At 48.0% G+C, this 20,389-nt stretch overlaps 1 pseudogene; it reads right to left on the minus strand.

Moving 5' to 3' along the window:
* Positions 1 to 17,273: 17,273 nt before the first annotated feature.
* On the minus strand, positions 17,274 to 19,749 carry LOC100387596 (small ribosomal subunit protein eS7 pseudogene; annotated as a pseudogene).
* Between the last annotated feature and the right edge of the window lie 640 nt (positions 19,750 to 20,389).

Genomic DNA, 20,389 nt, shown 5'->3' on the forward strand with positions numbered 1-20,389 from the left:
ATGTACCAGATGAGCTCGGGATCAACCTTAGCAAGACAGTCTTCCTCCAGAAGGATCAGGTGACCCTTGTCCTTGAGTATTTGTGTTTTCCATCTTGTGTCCTCTTTGGGCAGAGTACACAGCTGTTGCGAGGTGGGGTTTGGAGTCAGGTACCCCTAACCTCCAGGCAGACACATCGTGTCTGTGAGCCTCACGATAGTCTAGGAAGTAGGATGCATATTCCACTTCACAGGCGGCTCTGATAAGGGATGCCCTTAGAAATGTCCACACAGATGATGAGGTCATGTACAGACTGTACACGGATGGCATGGTCTCGTACACACTTCCTCCTTTCTCTCAAACAAACTCGTCTATCTCATGTCTCACTCCCTCAAGGGCAGGGGAGGCAAGATAAAGAGAAGCGTTAATTTAAGTAATTTGCAGCAATTAGTGGCCGACAACAGTTCCGTGTGCGACCCTTTAGGCAGCGGAATTCGAACAGAAACACTGCGAAAACCCCAATCCATCCATCTACCAACTCAAAGAGCTGGAGGGTGGTGGCAGGCAGCGGGGGTGGGGTGGGGGTGCGGGTGCCGCAGGTGGTGGCTTCACCCCTCCAGGCTTGGTTTGTTCATCTCTGAAGTGGCACTGTTGGATAAGATGGTCTCCAATTCCCTCCTAGTCCTACATTTCAAGATTTTTTAGTATTTTTTTCTAAACAAGGTGCTTTTTTTTTTTTTCTTTCTTTCTTTTCTTTTTTTGGTGAGACAGAGTTTTGCTCTTGTTGCCCAGGCTGGAGTACAATGGCGTGATTTCAGCTCACTGCAACCTCTGCCTACCAGGTTCAAATGATTCTCCTGCCTCAGCCTCCTGAGTAGCTGGGATTACAGGCATGTGCCACCATGCCCAGCTAATTTTGTATTTTTAGTAGAGATGGGGTTTCTCCATGTTGGTCAGGCTGGTCTTGAACTCCTGACCTCAAGTGATTCACCCACCTCAGCTGCCCAAAGTGCTGGGATTAGAGGTGTGAGCCACCGCACCCGGCCTACAAGGTGTTTTTTGATAGCACCTCTCAGCTCACCTTCTCCAGGGCCACACATTTGCGGTAGTGACTCTTCCTGGGGTCTACCTTAATCACAGTAGCTTTCTCCACCCACACCCATATTCCAGGAGCACCTGTAGTCCTGCTTTGCACTTCAGTGATCACGTGGGTGACTCCGTTCACCCCACGGCTGCCACATGCGTCAAGTGCCTGAGTTTCTTTCTTGGTGATGGTGAGGTATCCTGCCAAAGTGACCACACTGGACCTTTATCATCATGGGAGATGCTGGTAATGGGCATGCTCAAATGTCAAAATGCCGTCATTTTCACTCCACCACTGAATCATTCCAGATTCCTTCAAAAGCTATAGAGACCAAAGCTCTTTGGTACAGATTATTTGCGACTGAAAATCAGAAGTAAAGGAAAGAAGAAGAGGAGGAAAGAAAGGAGGAAGAGGAGCAAATGGTTCTCCTTTAGAAAAACTGAACAAACTGCCTGAGTTAAAACCATGGTAGGCGATGGCACGTAACAAAACCCACCCCTCAATGGCATTTGACAGCCACCAAGTCGAAAGACTCAGGTCCCTGTCCACTGCTCTCATGGGAAGCTGGCCAGCCGCTCTCCTGTCCGTGGAGGTCCCATCGGCCTTCCTGCTCAGGGAAGAGGCTCAGCCACAAGACGGATTCGGATGTGCAACTGTAACTATGCCAACCAGATCTAGAAAAGTCCTCCTACCCTCTCATTCTTAGGTATGATAGACAACGACAGTCACAAAACGTATGGAGTGAAAAACACAGCTAAACAGACAGAACTTCTTCTCGTGGGAAGCAGAAAGAATTCAGAAGGAGATGGGGAACACTCTAACCAGCAGGCTGAAAGAGTCGAGAAAACGCTGCATTCTGAACTGGGAAAAGAGGCCATAAAAAGCCAATTGAAGAATACGAAAAAACTTTTTTTTTTTTTAAATGGAGTTTTGCTTTGTTGCTCAGGCTGGAGTGCAGCGGCTCACAGGACGGCAGCATTACAGCCCCAAGACTCCGTGGCCCCCAGCCCCAAGCAGGAAGCCACCAGATAGGGTTGTGAAGGAGTCCATCAGTCCCAGAGATGGACCCTCAGCTGGTGTGAGGTCAGCGGCCCCGGCTGGAGCCCAGGCTGCTCAGATCGAAGTTGGAGAGATGATGGAGAGTAGTAGAAGGGACCTGAAGTCTTCCCTGGAAAGAAGCCTCTCACTGTGGGGAGTCAGGTTCCACTCACTCCTGATCCAATGACCGGCACTGGGAGACACAGGAAGCAGGGATCTTGGGGTCTGTCCTCATTCCGAGCCCCCAGAGTGAGGGGTTGTAGGAAAACTCATAGAGCTGCTCCCTGGGGCTCTGTGCCAATGCGGGCAAGAGGCACATGTTACCACTTATTTTGGGATAACGTCAAGGGTCAGAGAAGGGACCCAGACTGGCGTCTGTCACCTTAGCACATGAGGGTCCTAGAGAAACCACGGGGGCAGCTTCCAAATCTGCCCCAAGGTGATGGCTGGATGCGGGAGCCTGCCTTCAGGGCCACAGTCCAGCCCTCCACCCTGCAAGACTCCCTGGGAAGCTCCTTTGCCTCCCCAGAGCCAGGAGGGGCTGAGTGGGTCTGGGGGGATCCCCTCACCCACTCTCACTCCCCAGTGCTTCGGGGCTTGCAGAGGTCCAGGTGATTCCGGCAGAAACTCAGCCTCAGCCAACTGGTGCTCCAGGAAACAGAGGGGCTTTGACCTAATTATTCCCAATTGCTTGCCTCCATCGATCACACTCTCTTGGTAATTGCCCGACTCCCCACTTTGGGGCGGGGGTGAGGTTCTCAGGGGGCTACATTCGCGTGGGATAAATGGGGTGTGACTCTGAGAACCGTGCAGGCCCTCACTTCCACACACTGCGGCCTTTGTGGAAGAGTGTTTTGTTTACTGCCATTAAAATTCAGGGAGCACGATCAGGGAGCATGCAGGGCCTTGGGGGACAGGGGCTGGCTCCTCAGGGGGAGACACGGGCTGATGTAAGCAGAGCGTGCGCCTGGCCCTGCGGGTAGTCCCCCCGTCTGGCCCAGTCGCTGGTGTTTGCAAAGCCTTGATTATGTGCAGAAACCCATCCGTGGCTCCCTTTGTGATGTTCATGTCAGGGCCCCGGCCTCCTGAGTGCGGCATCCAGGGCTCCTCCACACGCCCCCGGCTTCGCCCCTCCCACCTCACCTCCCACGGTTCCCCCCCCACCCCATACTGCTTCCCTGCTCATTGTTTCTGAAGGGGACCTTGAGAATGAGCACCTTGCCCTCGGCCTGACCTTCACTGAGGCCGGTGTCCTCCTGTGGATGCAGCCTTCCCGACAACCTCAGCCAGCCCAGGCTCTCTCTGGCCTCCAGGGGACCCGTGCCTGCCCGTTCCCCTCTAAGCTCCTCCAGCATCCACAGTCTGCACCCCCTAATTGTGTCTGCAGGGCACCGGCTTCTCCTCACTTCTGTACCTGACACCCAGCCAGCCTGTGAACCCCAGGGGGACTTTAGGTCCCGGCACCGAACGTCACGTAGCTCAGTGTGCATCTGTTGGTTGATGACATCATCAGACAGCGGGTGTGTGCCAGTGTCATCTACCCCACAGGGGGCCAGCCTGCTCAGGTAGTTCCAATACTGTTGACACTATGACTTGAGTGCGGCTCCCAAAGCTGGTCTATGGAGAGGCTTCAGCCAGCTGCAACCCACCACTCCTGGTGTCTGAATTCTCCGTCCCAACAACTATGTGCACTAGTGGCTCAAAAACACTTTCTGAATAGCAAATGCAAACTCAATGGGTTGGGACTTGCGAGGACATTTTCATCAAATGCTGGAGGACTTACAGACTCACCGTTTCTTTTCTCCACCTGTTTCCTCCATTCACCGAAACACTGAACTGATTGGACGTCCTGGCCATCTCACTCACTAATGGCAACCCTCCCAGATGAGCCCCTCCACTCTGGACGTGAGCTGGTGAGCTTCAGTGAACCTCACAACTTCCATGCAATAATGTGTATGCCCTCCGAAACCTCTGGTTCTTAACCAGGGGTGATTTTCCCTCCAGGGGACATTTGGCAACATCTGGAAACATCTGTAATCACACAGTGGCAGGGAGGGGTGCTCCTGAAATTTAGTGGAGACAAGCCGGGGATAAACATCCGACAATGCCCAGGACAGCCGCCCACGGGAAAAAGCGATCCAGCCCCAAATGTCAATAACACCGGGTTGAGAACTGTGCCGTGAATGTATCATAAAGTACGTCTCGTAGAAGGTCGTTCTATTTGGTTTGAATTGTGATTTGACATCTGCAACTCTTACCTGCCCGGGGTGGTCACCCACACCCCCAGAGGGAAACGAAGGGCCAGAGGGGACTTCTAACTTGGAAGGGAGCCAAAAGGCACAAGACACTCACAGCAAATGACAGCGAAGGTGTGCCCGGAGGTCCGGTGCATTTCTGGGAGCCGGTCTGAAGGGAGGCCTCCCTTTTAAATCCCAAGCACTCAGTCAATCCAACTCACAGGAAGGCTCCAGATGAAAGGCCGATGAGAGATGTGGAAAGAGACCACTTTTGTTTCTAAGCTTACGGAGAAGGGTGGAGAATTTTTTAACTGAGCCAAACCACACACACCTCTACTGGGGCATGAAAAATGTGCGCATCAACAAGACACAATCATGCACGTGACTCGGCTTTTCATGTGGGTCCCCCACGTGGCTCACCAAATGAAATGTGAAGGCTTATTTGTTTTGTGGAAATTCTCAAATAATGGCTCTGCCTGTTGCAGCAGGTAAAACTTGCAGCTGAATTGTGCTGGAGTTTTTCAACACAGGATTTCTCTGTTTGACAATATTTGAACAGATGGTATGTGGGGCAGCACAGGAAGGTGCCCAAGCAGTTTCCACCCTGAGACTGGGATCCCAGTGTCTTCTATGGTTGGCTGGTGTGTACCGTACATGGAACTTGGAGTCCTCAAAGACTTGGCTTTCTGCATGACTTGCACTCAACTGGTCTTATTCCACTTATTTTTCCCCCCTGGCATTTTATTGATTCTATCAGTTAGGATTACTTTCAGCTGCAAATAATGGCAAACCCAGTTAAGAGTGGTTTAAGCAACAAAGACAACGACTTACTTATCATTATAGTCACATAACAAGAGTCGGAAAATTCCAGGGTTGCTGTCATGTGGCTCAACGGTGTCATGGAAGGCTCTTTTTCTGCTTGGCTAGTCACAGTTAGATTTTCATCTTTAAACTCATGACCTCGATCAGATGTCTGTAAAGCCGTAGAGGCAACGTTTCAGGCAGGAACACCTAGGGTGACCAGCCAACTCCTGTTGCCCAAGGCTGAAGGGTTACTAGAAAGTCCCAAGCTAACTGGGACACGTTGGGTCACCCTATGGCCACTTCCTGTTAGGGAAGGCCGTCTTCCCCAGAAACCCAAGCTAACTGGGACACGTTGGGTCACCCTATGGCCACTTCCTGTTAGGGAAGGCCGTCTTCCCCAGAAACCCAAGCTAACTGGGACACATTGGGTCACCCTATGGCCACTTCCTGTTAGGGAAGGCCGTCTTCCCCAGAAACCCAAGCTAACTGGGACACGTTGGGTCACCCTATGGCCACTTCCTGTTAGGGAAGGCCGTCTTCCCCAGAACCCCAAGCTAACTGGGACACGTTGGGTCACCCTATGGCCACTTCCTGTTAGGGAAGGCCGTCTTCCCCAGAAACCCAAGGTAACTGGGACACGTTGGGTCACCCTATGGCCACTTCCTGTTAGGGAAGGCCGTCTTCCCCAGAAACCCAAGCTAACTGGGACACGTTGGGTCACCCTATGGCCACTTCCTGTTAGGGAAGGCCGTCTTCCCCAGAAACCCAAGGTAACTGGGACACGTTGGGTCACCCTATGGCCACTTCCTGTTAGGGAAGGCCGTCTTCCCCAGAAACCCAAGCTAACTGGGACACGTTGGGTCACCCTATGGCCACTTCTTGTTAGGGAAGGCCGTCTTCCCCAGAAACCCAAGCTAACTGGGACACGTTGGGTCACCCTATGGCCACTTCCTGTTAGGGAAGGCCGTCTTCCCCAGAAACCCAAGCTAACTGGGACACGTTGGGTCACCCTATGGCCACTTCCTGTTAGGGAAGGCCGTCTTCCCAAGAAACCCAAGCTAACTGGGACACGTTGGGTCACCCTATGGCCACTTCCTGTTAGGGAAGGCCGTCTTCCCCAGAAACCCAAGGTAACTGGGACACGTTGGGTCACCCTATGGCCACTTCCTGTTAGGGAAGGCCGTCTTCCCCAGAAACCCAAGCTAACTGGGACACGTTGGGTCACCCTATGGCCACTTCTTGTTAGGGAAGGCCGTCTTCCCCAGAAACCCAAGGTAACTGGGACACGTTGGGTCACCCTATGGCCACTTTTTGTTAGGGAAGGCCGTCTTCCCCAGAAACCCAAGGTAACTGGGACACGTTGGGTCACCCTATGGCCACTTCTTGTTAGGGAAGGCTGTCTTCCCCAGAAACCCAAGGTAACTGGGACACGTTGGGTCACCCTATGGCCACTTTTTGTTAGGGAAGGCTGTCTTCCCCAGAAACCCAAGCTAACTGGGACACGTTGGGTCACCCTATGGCCACTTCTTGTTAGGGAAGGCCGTCTTCCCCAGAAACCCCCACAGATTTTCCTAGGTATTTTGGAGCAGAATTAGGTCACATTGTCACCACTAGACTGATGGCTGGCAAGGAGGCCCAGGATCCCTGTGCTGTGATTTATCCCCTGTGGCTGGAGAAGACCCTCCCCCGGGCTTGCCCAACACTGAAACAGAATGGGGGTTTTATCCACCAGGAAGAAGGTGAGGAATCTGAACGTTTGCCAGAGTGCTCATGAAAACAGTTAATTTCCCAGTTAACCAAATCTTACCAACCAAGCAATGTGTGTGTTAGATACATTATTCATTTGTTTATTCCTTAATTGAACAAATATATGTGCAAACTCTAGCCTGGGCCAAGTGGGTCTAGGGGAACCTCCCCCACCCCCGGTTCATTCTCCCCACACTGTGGGGTTTGCAGAGCTCCAGGTGATTCCAGCAGAAACTCAACCACCAAATCAACCATGGCCAACTGGTGCTCCAGGAAACAGAGGGGCCATTGATCACACTCTCTTGGTAACTGCCTGACTCCCTACTCTGTTCTTCAGTTTTTTTCACGAATAAAATAGACATTATTATACTTATTTCAGAGGATTGTTGCAAGAGTTAAGTAACTTATTACAAGTAAAGTTCACAGAGATTGCCTGGCACATGGTAAACAATTGATGTTAGCTATTACTATAAGGCTTGTGGTAGTTTTTCAAATGGCTACAAATCTTTTTGCATTTCTTTCTCAGGTGGGGGGATGGAGGGGAGAGTGAGTCTATGTTCCTGTCCTCTGAATCTGGGTGGACTCTCTGACTGCCTTGACCACTGGGATTCAGGAAAGAGAAATGTGACTTTGAGGCTTGGTCATAAGAGGCCATGCCTCTTCTTCCCTGTTCATGGGAACACTTGCTGTTGGAGGGCTACCCTGAGACCTCCATATTGGACAGGCCAGGTGGGGCACTCTGGTCCACAGTTGTAGCTGAGCCCAGCCTTCTAGTTATCCACATCAAGGTGCCATACATCACAGTCCTTCCAGCCTAGCCAGTTGGTACCAGCAATGGCCTCCATCCATCAACACCAAGTACAACAGAAGAATTGTCCAGCTGAGCACTTTCCAAATTCATGATGCACAAAATTGGGTGCTATAATAAAATGACGGTTGTTTTAAGGTATTAATTGTTGTTGGAGTTGTTTGTTACACAGCAACAGATAACTGAGACACTACTCCTACAGTTGCTTATTATTACTACTATTAGTAGCTATAGTAGTATTAAGACTGTGCGGCTTGAACCTGGCCCTAACCATTTCTGGTTGATAAACTGCCCTTTAAGAAGCTACAGAAATATAACTTATGAACTGTTGCTCTAGGACTTGTCCAGGAAAATGACTCATCTTATGTGATCTGGCCCCAAAGAACATACCAAGCTCAGTATATAATAAACACTACCAAGCCAATATTTATCTTTTAAAACTCTGAAAAGTTCAAAGTCAAACCAAATGTCAAACTAACAAGCATGCCTCCCATTTTAAAATAAAAAAATATAAAACCTAAATTCCTGATTTCCCCTGAATATAACAGAGGTGCCTGGGAGAACCTGATTCCTGTAACATACCAGCCAAGGAAGAAAGACGCTAATGGTCTTATGTTCTTTCTACCTGTCAAAGTGAAGGAAAACAACACATTGCTTTTAAACAATATTTATGTAACACTCACCAGAAGCTGTACATGCTGAAGTAAACTATAACCTTTCTCTCTTTAAACACCTTTTGCTTGTTATTCGAATAGGAAGTTATTCTTTCAGAAATTAGCTACATCTGTCAACCCAGCATTCATGACTGCCACATAGAAAGTTCTTACCATATCCCATCTCCTCAATAACTTTCCCTCGAGCTTAATTTTCCCCTAGGTTTCATTTATTTTTGTGAACTCCCTGGGGCTTCCTGACAAAAGAAACCTTTAGGACTGTAGGTATCCGTAGGTAACACGGTCTGCACGTTTAGGGCTATATTATTTTTTTATTAGATTTTTCAACCCAGAGTAAGACAGGGGGACAAATCTACGTTGAAGGCAATTAGTTTTTTATTAGTGGTTCCACAGACCCAACGTTTATTATTAACCTTAACGTACCAACCTTCTTGTCTCCTTCATGGGTTTAAAAGGTGCCCAGTGTGTTCTCAGATGTATTTTTGTTGGATGGGCATGGGTTATAGCTCTTTGGCAGGAAAGTGTGGATTGAGTAGATGAAAATGTACTGGATTCTATCTGTGCAAAATTCCAAGCACTCACTTCCTTATGTGCCATAAATTGATCAGGACGAAACCATCCCCTTCCCACCATTGGTCATTGTTTATAATCCCTTATCCATGGAAGGGTGTTCCAGCTTTTGGCCTTGCCTGAAAAACACGAAGATTCTTGCAATCTGAATTCCACCTGTGACTAATCCCGTCCACAGCCTCTCCCGTCTGCCACGGACTCTCTTCCCTGTGGCTTTTAGGGATACAGACTGAAGTTAGTCCTAGCTACTCTCCAGCAGAATTTCATGCGTAAGACAAGGGCCAGGCAGAGATGTCCCTTACCCATCCGGGAGAACATGACAGAAAGGGCCAGGATGGGGCTTTGGTGGAGGGTGGTTTAAGGAAGAGGAGGGGGCTTCGTTTTCAAGAGAATGAATTTGACCAATCTGGCCCCAGAATGCATTCCTGGCCTCATCCACGAGGCATTCAATCAGCAGTCTGGCTTTGGGGTTTCCTGGACACCGCCTGATCTTAGTGGAATCCGGAGAGGTGCAATCAGGCTCTTGGAAGACTGAAAGCAAATGGTGGATTGGATGGGTTCGTCTTCACTCTGCTTTTTCGCTTTTTTCAAATTTGCAAGCCCCTCCGCATGCCACACAGACACAACCATCACTAGGTTCTCTGTTGCGCACCTATGGCGGTCCAGGCCCCACCCAGCAGGCTTCCTGTCAGATTTTCCAGATTTAGTTTCAAAATAGGTCATATTTATTATGCCCTGACTTGTTCCAGAAAGGGGTTGGAGGCAGCTAACTTAAAAACACAATTATAAAAAGCCAATTCGACTTCTTCTTTGGTTAAAGATATTTTGCTGTAAATGTGAAACAAAAACTGAAATCCTCTTTTTCCTTTTAAAGTGATCTTTCAAGATGGTTCCTTATTTTACAACAAACAGACATTTCTAATAAATGAATTCCATTAAATATCTGTCCAAAAATTTCCTTTGACCTCAAAATTACAGCTAATATATAGTGTTTTTTTTTTCTTCCTAACCACAAGGAAATCAGAGGTCATTGTGTAAATGAGGCAGAAGAAACGTTTTGTGTGGGCAAAACTGCACCATCTCCAGGATTTGGATAAACTTTTGTCATTGTCCTTGTCTGCTGCACAGTGTGGGGCAGGGGTGGGGTCCTCTGCTCTGATCCCCCTGAAAGCTCTCCTTTAGTATTTTATTTTATATTTTATTATTTCATTCAACATCAAGGCACATTGCCTTTTAATTTTTTCCTTCTGTGGACCACTTGAACTCTCGTGTTCCCGGGGTTTATTAAAATACTCAAATGTCACTCTTTTACTTTGATTTTATAAATAAACTTTTGGCTGTATCTGTCAGGGAGAACTGAATTTATAAATTCTCTGGCCAGACCAGGCTGTGCTGGGGGACTCAGTGGCAGTTCGTGGCCATGCAGGCGATTCCGCTGGCCCGGACATTGCTGCCATTTCCTGACATGCCCTCCATTCCCTGCCCAAACATCCCTCAGTGATGGACAGATGGGAAGAAGGAGAAGAGAAAGACACTGTCTGACCACTCGTCCTCCTTCCTGCTTTTGTTCCGGGTGTAGATGGTGAGCCGGCCCCTGGCCCAGTCTTTCATGCAGAGCAGCAGGGCGTTCTCTCCAATGGGAAGTAGCTTGTGTCAGTTTCAATCATTTCTATTCTGGGCATTTCGCAGACCTTTTGAGAAAGGTGAGCAGAGATATCCAGTGCCTCGAGGAGCCCAGAACGCATGGTCCTGGTTCCTGTCCTGGATCTTCCCTCCTGAGCAGAATCTCCTGATCTGAATGTGGGGAAGCACAATGACCCCTAATCACAGAGAAATGTTGGAGGATCATGCCGTGTGCCCGCTGTGGAGATGAGTGTTTGGATTATGTGTTCTCATTTAGCAGCCTCTTGTTTGACAGGACATACTGCACGCCAGTCCTCTTGTTGACTTAGTTCCTGTGCTGGCAGCGCCAAATAAACTGAGTGTGAGGAAGAGTGTGACTCATGGCGAGAGGGCTGATTGGTGAGGACAGATGGGGGTGAAGGGGAATTGAGTAGAGCTGTGGCTGCGGCTGTGAAAGAGGTGGGTGCACCCACATTCAACCACACGTGGGCTGCCCCGCAAGACTACAGGAGCCTGGGTTCTGCAGGCGCGCTATGTCCCAAGGTCCACGGACTTAATTTTGTTGTTACTTTTGTGTTTTGTTTGTTTAATAAAATATATAATAGTACATCATGAAACAAAACAGAAAAAGGAATGAAAGCATAAGGGGTGGCTTCTTTCTAAAAAAGACTCCCCATATTTGGAGCTGTGGGGGCAGGGCATTATCCTAAGTGGCTAAGTGGCTTTACACACGGGTATCTCTGCGTGGGTGGCTTTGTCTGTTTGTGCTGCTATAACAAAATACCTCAGGTGACGCAATCTATAAATAATAGAAATTTGTTGCTCACAGTTCTGTAGGCCAGGACGTTCAAGGTCGAGGTGGGCTGGGTATGGCGCCTCATGCCTGTAATCCCAGCATTTTGGATGGCTGCAGCAAGAGGATCACTTGAAGCCAGGAGTCTGAAACCAGCCTATGCAACAGAGTGAAAAAAAATTTTTTTTAATTTGGTGGGCATGGTGGTGTGGACCTGTAGTCCCAGCTACTCAGTGGGCTGAGGTGGCAGAAGTACTTGAACCTGAGAAGCTGAGACTATAGTAAGCCATATTTGTACCACTGCCCTCTAGCCTGGGTGACATAGTGATACCTTGTCTCAAAAAAAAAAAAAAAAAAAGAGAGATCAAGGTGGGAGCAGATTCTGTGTCTGGTGATGGCCCATTCCTGATAGATGGTGCCTTCTGTGTGTCTTTGCATGGCGGAAGAGGTGAAAAATCTTCCTCAGACCCCCTTTTATAGGGCTGCTGCTATGGTTTGAATGTGTCTCCCCAAGTTCATGTGTTGGAAACTGAATCCTTAATGTAACAGTGATGAGAAATGAAACTTTAGGAGGTGATTAGGTTATAAGGACTCTACCCTTATGAGTGAATTCATATCATTATCAAGGGAAGGGGTTCATTCTCAAGAGAGGGACTTTGTTACAAAAGCAAGTTCATCCCTCTCTTGTTCCCTCTCTTACTTCCTCCGTGGGATGGTGCAGTGAGAAAGCCCACACCAGAGGTAGTGCCTCGATCTTGGACTTCCCGGTCTCCAGAACCACAAGCCAATAAATTTCCATTCTGTGTAAGTTACCCAGTCTCAAGTATTCTGTTAGAGCAGCACAAAACAGACTAAGATGTTCCTAATCCCATTCTCAAGGACTTTACTCTCATGATCTAGTCACCTTCTAAAAGTTTCACCTGTTAGTACTATTGCATTGAGGACTAGGTTTCAACATATAAATTTTGGGGTGACATAAACAAACAGACCATATGTTTGTTCTAAATTCATGTCATTTTCACATGAAAAATACATTAATTCCATCTCAATAGCCCTAAAAGTCTTAACTTACTCTAGCATCAACCAAAAATTTAAGTCCAAAGTCTCATCTAAATATTCTCTCAATCAGATATGGGTGAAACGCAAAGTAGAATTCATCCTGAAGCAAACTGCTGTCCAGCTACAAGCCTGTGAAATCAAGCAAGTTACGTACTCCCAAATACACTGCTGGGGCAGACACAGGACAGACGTTCCCATTCCCGAAGGGAAGAATGGGAAGGGAGAAAGGGGTGATAGGGCTCAAGTAAGTCCAAACAGCACTAAATCTTCAGGCTTGAGACCAATTTCCTCTGACTCCACATCCTACCTTCTAGACACACTGGGGCAGGAGTTGGGGCCACAAGGCTTTGGGGTGGCTCTGCCCCCATGGTTTCACTGGGCCAAGCCCACACTGTAGTTCTCCCAGGTTGGAATCTCATACCTGTGGCTCTCCCAGACTGGAATTGTATGCTTATGGTTTTACTAGTCTGGAGTCTAGAAGGCTGCCCCATTCCCATGACTCCATTAAGCATTGCCCTAGTGAAGGCTATCTGGTGTGGGCTTGCCCTGCAGGTGCCCCTCTGCCTGAGTTGCATGCCTGAGACTCCAGGGGGTTCCATCCTTCAAAATCTAGGTGGAGGCAGCCACACCCCCACAGCTTTTGCACTCTGCAGACTGGTGGATGCCAAGGTTTACCGCCTATGCTCTCTGAAATCAGAAGATTTCTACCCCACCGTGTCAGACAGTATTATTGTGCTAAGGTGGACTGGAAGATCTACTGGCTCCTATCTTCAGATGGATTCTTTGCTAGGGAGCCTCTCAGTTCTCCAGACCACTGAACTCCTGGCTCAAGCACCCACAGGCTTCACCAATGCCCGAACCCATCTAAGTCCTGGAACTTAGGTGCTTGCTGTCACTGTGACCAAATCCCACCTTGGCTACTGTGCTGGACAGCACAGATACAGATAAACAAATACCAGACCAATTTGTTCTCTTGCTTTTTATTAAGAGAAGAAAGGAAGTCCTTTCTCCATATAAAGACGTTATGGAAAAAGACTGGGTTAACTGTGAGTGGTAGAACAAAAATGAGGCAGAAGAACAAACTGTATTAAACAGAAAAAAAAAAAAGCAGGAGAGAGAAGCCTAGAAAAATAAATAAGATGCAGGGCGATCTGTTTATTGGGTTGATTTCTGTGTAAACACGCGGCTGAGCGCTTCATACCCAGAACCCTGTGAATTTCTCACAACTGTGGTGGGGAGGAGAGCGCTGCGGTCATCTCTTTCCAATCTGAGGAACTGAGGCCGAGAACACAAGCGCAGCTCACAGCTAAAAAGTAGCGATCACAGGATGCAAACCCTGTCTTTGTGGGACTGCATAGCCAGTGCCCTAAGTACTCTGCAATTTGACCCCAAAGGTTCAGTAGCATGCCTTGGGGATCAATTGTGTTTGAGCCAAGGTGGAAAATTTTCTGCTGGAAAGAGTTATGAGTAAGTTACCACAGATCCAAAAGCAACTTGCTTTGCATGGTTTTCACCCCAATATCAACTGGAAAAATCAAGCAGGGAACACTCCTTGTAACAAGAGGCCAGGAAGCCACCACGTCTTTCATAAGCAACATTAGGGGTTTCCTTGGGGAAAAAACACTTTTTCTTCGGAATGGAAATGTCGTTATTGCTGTCTTCTGAAAGAAGTACCTTTTCATTATAAAGTGTCTGAAAGCAGAAATGTATAAAAGCAGAAAAAGGAAGATTCCTCTCCCTTTTCTTCAATTCCTCTCCCTGCTCTGTAAGAATGGATTTCCCAGTTGTAGATGGTTTTATACAATGAGAAAGGAGAATCCACAATATGGGCACCACTGTGTATAAAGACGTCTTTCCAAGGTAATGCCCGCCATGCAGTGCTTGCTTTTTTGGAGCTGTGTGTGAGAGCTTCACTGATGAATGGACCCTTAACAATTCTGCACTGAGGGCACATGACGTCATGATATTATAAATGACCCTGCTGTGAGCCTTTCCCAAGCACTTGTACATCTTTACCCATCTTGATGTGTTTCCTCAGGACAAATTTACAGGGCAGGTTTTTTTTTCTTTCATTTTTTCATTAAAAAAAAATTTTAGAGACAGGGACTCTCTGTGTCACCCAGGCTGGAGTGCAGTGGTGAGATTATAGCTCACTGAGTCCTTGAACTTCTGGGCGCAAGTGACACTCCTGCCTCAGCCCCCTAAGTAGCTGGGACTACAGGCGTGTACCACCATGCCCAGCGAATTAGCTTTATTTTTTATAGAGATGCGGTCTCACCATGTTGCCCAGTCTGGCCTTGAATTCCTGGCCTCAAGCAATCCTCCTACCTCTGCCTCCCAAAATGCTGGGATTACAGGCATGAGCTACGGTGCCTGACCTACACAGCAGTTTTTAAAAGCCTGGTGTCCCCAAGCATGTTATGCTGGGCCACATCCCCAAGGGAAACACCCAGACCACAGTCACAGCACAGCCCACATTCCTGGCTGGGCTGTGCTTGCCACTGCAGTACCTCAAGCCTCCCAGAAGCATCCCACTAAATTCTGTACCTGGGGGCAGGACACGAGCCTTCGAGCCATCCGCCGCATCCTCCACTTACTTTTTATAACCTTCCCTATACTGATCTCATGAGATGACAATGCCCTGTTCCCTCTCTCAGCTGACAATGGTCCTCACCCACATCTAGCAAACCAGGGCTGGGGCTGGGGTAGTCAGGATCTTGATAATTTCCATGCTAAGGACCTGGCTCCATCTCTGGAGCCACAGGCCTCTGAGCTATCCGATATGACAAAGTGATTCCTTGGCTCCATCACACACAATCCAAACTCACTGTTCTTGGAGTCCTCTGTCCCTGTCCTACAAGATTCCAGAATCCCCATATCAGGACAGTATTATTATACTAAGTTGGACCGGAAGATCTACGGGCTCTTACCTTTGAATGGGATTTTTCCTAGGGGGCCTCTTAGGCATCCAGACTACTAAACTTCTGGCTCAAGCACCCAAGGTTTCACAAATGCTCAAACCCATCCAAGTCCTAAAGTGAGCAGGCTTAGGTTCTGGTTGTGCCCACACCAGAGATCCAGGTTGTTGGATCTCCATGTGTAGGGGGTGAAGGGGGCAACTCAGAGATTTTGAGGGGAGAAGTATCATTAGCATCTTCTTGGGTAGGAGGAAGATGAGGATGTGGAAACCAGAAGAGACAACATGGGGATCAGGGAGACATTCAAGAATGCCAGAATATCAGAACTGGAGTGGACCTGGGCTTGCAGTGTATTAGTCAGTGCTGCTGCAGTAACAAACATCCCCAGATTCTCAGTGGCCACAACAGCAAACACACGTTTCTCACTGTATTACTGGGGTCCCTGATGTTGCTTTGCTCCATGCATCTTCTCATTCTGGGATCCAGACTCACGAAGCAGCCATGTGGGTCTCAAGGCAGAGGAAAGGAGCAAGATGGCTGGCAGGAGCTCCCACTGTGCTTTTCAGACAGAGCTTGTGCAAGCACCTGGCTTAAACCTTATGTGCTCACATTGCAGTGGCTAAAGCATGTCCCCTGGCTAAGCTCAAAGACAAGGGGCAGGGATGTATAATCCTTTAACAAGGAAGGGAGTATGAAGAATTGTCACCACAGATGGCACAACCCTAACTCTGCTAGGGAGAAACCGAGGCACAGGAAGGGGAAGTGGCTTGCCTGAAGTCCACAAACCAGTTAGCAGCAGAACCAGCTCTAGCAACAAGTTTCCTGGTAATGAAGCCAGTGTTCTTAATCCTGCTCCCAAAATGTCTTCCAAGAGATATTAACAGATATCGTTTGACTCTGTGTCCCCACCCAAATCTCATGTCAAATTGTAGTTGCCAGTGTGGGAGATGGAGGCTGGTGGGAGGTGACTGGGTCATGGGAGTGGATCCTTCATAAATGGTTTAGTACCATCTTCCCCTATCTCTAGTAAAAATACAAAAATTAGTTGGGCGTGGTGGCAGGTGCCTGTAATCTCAGTTACTCGAGAGGCTGAGGCAGAATTGCTTGAACCCAGAAGGTGGAGGTTGCAGTGAGCCGAGAATGCACCACTGCACTCCAGCCTGGGCTACAAGAATGAAATTCCATCTCAAAAAACAAAGAAACAAAAAACAAAATGCCATTGAGATTTGTCATTGCCAGGTCAGGAAAGCTCAGAGCCTTTAATACACCACTGAGGGGCTGGGTGCGGTGGCTCATGCCTATAATCCCAGCACTTTGGGAGGCCGAGGTAGGTGGATCACCTGAGGTCAGGAGTTCGAGACCAGCCTAGTCAACATGGTGAAACCCTGTCTCTACTAAAAATACATATTAGCTGGGTGTGGTGGCGTGTGCCTGTAATCTCAGTTACTCGGGAGGCTGAGGCAGGAGAATCACGTGAACCTGGGAGGTGGAGGTTGCCGTGAGGAAATAAACGAACAAACAAAAAACAAAGCACCATTGAGATCTGTCATTGCCAGGTCAGGAAAGTGGCCTTCAGCTTTTCCTAACTTTTTTTAATCACAAAACCCACAGAAGCATCTGAGGAGCAGCACTTGGGGCTGGCGCTCTGGGGACACACTTTGGGAAACACAGCAGCACCACGCCAGCAAGTCAGACCGACTTACTGCACCAGCAGGAACATGCGACTCGAGTTTTAGGTTGCTCTAAGGAATGTTTTAAAATAACATAACCTTCATATAAATTCTTCACAGCTTAGAAATAGACAGCTTTCATTTTTAGAAAGTTCCCGTTACTTTGCAAGGCCATCATTAATTTTGATTATTTTTTCCATTTTTATTTCTTTTCAGTTGCAGCCGAAAATGTAATAAATGTAATGAAACAGATATTCATAAAGTCACTGGTGGATGAATCATGGGGAACCGGATAACGTTTTCGTCTACCATGACAGCCTTTATTTCTTTTCTTTTCTTTTTTCTTTTTTTTTGCGAATATATTTTTTATTTAGTCATTCTGTTTACAATTGAAACTCTGGGAATTCAAAATTAACGTCCTTGCCCGTGAGCCTCTTATAGACACCAGAAAAAGTTTCAACCTTGTGTTCCGCATTGTTCTGCTGTGCTTTGTCCAAATGAAGCTTCTGAGCCGGCTGCCATCCAGTTCCACGCGGATTCTCTTGCCCACAGTTTCACGTGGGAAGACCAGGTCCTCAAGGATTGCATCGTGCACAGCTGTCAGCGGACGGCTCCCAGGACGCTTTTGTTTATTTTTTGCACGGCGTTTTCGAGTTGGTTTAGGCAGAATTCTCCTCTGGGCGATAAAGACAACGTGCTTCCCACTGAGCTTTTTCTCCAATTCGCGTACTGGCCCGACTTGGATTTTCTGGGAAGATTTTAGTTGAGGAACAGGGGCAAAGATTATGACAGCTTTCCGGCCACCACCAACTTCCATTTCCTTGGCTGCCATAATGTTCAGCTCCCTGAGCTGAGCCTTGAGGTCCGAGTTCATCTCTAGCTCCAGAAGAGCCTGGGAGATGCCGGACTCGAACTCATCTGGCTTCTCGCCATTGGGCTTCACGATCTTGTCGCTCGAACTGAACATGGCTTTCTCCTCGGTGAGCGCCGACTTAGGAAAAGACCCAAATCTCGTGACAGCACGTCAAAATCCCAGCCTTTCTTTCTTTTATAAAAGCAACAGATATCAGAACTCACTTCTCAACAATAAAAATATGTTTTCACGAAACAAAAACCCACATTTTGCTGTGAAAATGGCAGCACGTCACGTCCTTCTCAGCACATCTGAAACAGTTGTGCATGGCCCCTGGTGGGGGCCGTGGGACTCCTCTGCAAAAGGCTACAGGAATTAGATCATCTCAGATCATTAGGGTATTTCTTTCCATGATGATTCTTTTGAGTTGTAACATACGTGAAATTAAAATAAACTTTATATGGCTTTGGATTTCCCAAACCTTTCAAAGAGTTAAATCCTATTCAAATGGCTCAAAAATAACACTGTAAAATATGCTCCAGTCCCCCTTAAAAATGGGGGACTTTTCTGATCTACTGGAATAGACTTAGAAACTGTGGCCAGGAGAGCCGGCTCTCTGTGCCATCGTCTCAGGCGGTGGCTCCACAGATCACAAGTTCCTGGTTAAAAGAGGCCTGAAGACCACTGACCTGCTCCCTGTGGGCCTGCGTCCTCTCCGCTTCCTCCCTCCAGGTCACCATGAAGGCCCTGGGGACAGGTACAGCTCACAGCTAGAAAGTCACGATCCTAGGATTCAAACTCCATCTTTGTGTAACCGCACAGCCAGCGCCCTCAGACTCTCCAGTTTTACCCCAGAGTTTCAGCGGCCTGCCTTGGGGCTCAACTGTGTTTGCCCCAAGGTGGAAAATTTTCTGCTGGAAAGGATTATGAGTATAATTAAGAGTCCCCTGCCTGACCACGTGGGACAGGTCAGATGATATAAAGTTGTTCTTTACGTGGGACCGAAATGAACTTCCCCACAATCTCCATCTCTTGAGGGAGGAGGAATGAGTCTAATTCCTGTATCCTGCGACTGTCCCTTCGAATATTTCAAGACTGTCCCCTTTCTCCCCAGTCTTCTCTTCCACAGAGCAGACATCCTTCAGCTCCTATGCGGCGCCTGGCATGAATATTTCTGAGGCCCTACAGCTGCTGGAGGTTAACATTGGCTTAAAGGAGCCCCAGGAATCCGTGATGCCGAGACTGGGCAGAGACACCCAAGCGCTGTTTCTACTCCAGGAAACGGGGAGAGTGGAGGACAGGGGTGTCGGAGCCTCGTGGGGCTGCAGGGCCTTGACTGTGCCTTGACTGTGCCCTATGACTGCGTCCCCACAGTCATGGAGATGGGACAGGACCCTAGCCCAACCTCTGTGTCACTGTGGCCTTTCTACCCAGTGCCAAACCAGATAATGTATTTAAATACGTGAGTGACCAGCATCATTCAGACATGTCCTGAGTTGTATATGTAAAACCCTGCAACACGATGAGAAATACATGTTCGTCATTGTAACCATGGAGAATGTGGGGCCGTTTGTTCCTGGGTAGCGCTGACTAATATAACCATGGAGAATGAGGGGCCGTTTGTTCCTGGGTAGCACTGACTAATACACCCCCTAAGATCCTTTCAAGAAGTCTGTGCAGTCACGCATGGCTTAACAACAGGGAGGTGTTCTGAGAAACGTATTGTTGGGAAATGTCATTGTTTGAACACTGTGGAGGGACATACACCAACTCAAATGGCATAGGTTACTGGACACCCAGGGTACATGCAGAGCTTTTTGCTTCTAGGCTACAAACCTGTGTAACACGCTACTCTACTGAATACTGCAGACACTCGTAGCACAATGCTAAGCATTTGTGTATCTAAACCTGGAGAAGGTACAGTAAAATACAGTGTTATAATACTGTGGGATCACCATCATGTATGTGGCCCATTGTTGGCCAAACCATTGTTATGTGGCATACGGCTGTACATAAAACGCTTTTGTGTAGACACACACACACACACACACACACACACACACACACACACAGCGTTTAGATCAGATGCATGGATTTGTATATAATTTCTATTATTGTTGCAGAATGAAGTGGTTTGCCATTTTTATTAGCAGTCAATGGTCTACACTAAACTAAATTCCACGTTTCAGTTGGTTTTTCTGATCAGATTGCAAATATATTTAAAATATTATAAATCTTTTAGACTTGTCAAAAGGAAAGTGCAGTGAAATTCCTTTTACGAGATCACACACCTCTTCAAATAATCCTGGGGCTCTTTTTCTTCTCAGCCTTCTCTTCCCTGTCCCAATGAATCCTGCAGGTAAGAGAAGGGATAAAACCAGGTCGAGGAAAGGGTTCAGTCAGTCCTCCGTTTACGTGTGGGGCTGCCAGGGCTGGTTTTCCTTCTGCTCTGTGAGCCGAGAGGCCTGGTGTTCCCACACTCCACATCCGAATGAGCCGGGGGGGGCCTCCACTAATTGCCTGGGTCCCTCTG

Source organism: Callithrix jacchus, chromosome 21 (assembly GCF_049354715.1).
Source record: "Callithrix jacchus isolate 240 chromosome 21, calJac240_pri, whole genome shotgun sequence".
NCBI lineage: Eukaryota > Metazoa > Chordata > Mammalia > Primates > Cebidae > Callithrix > Callithrix jacchus.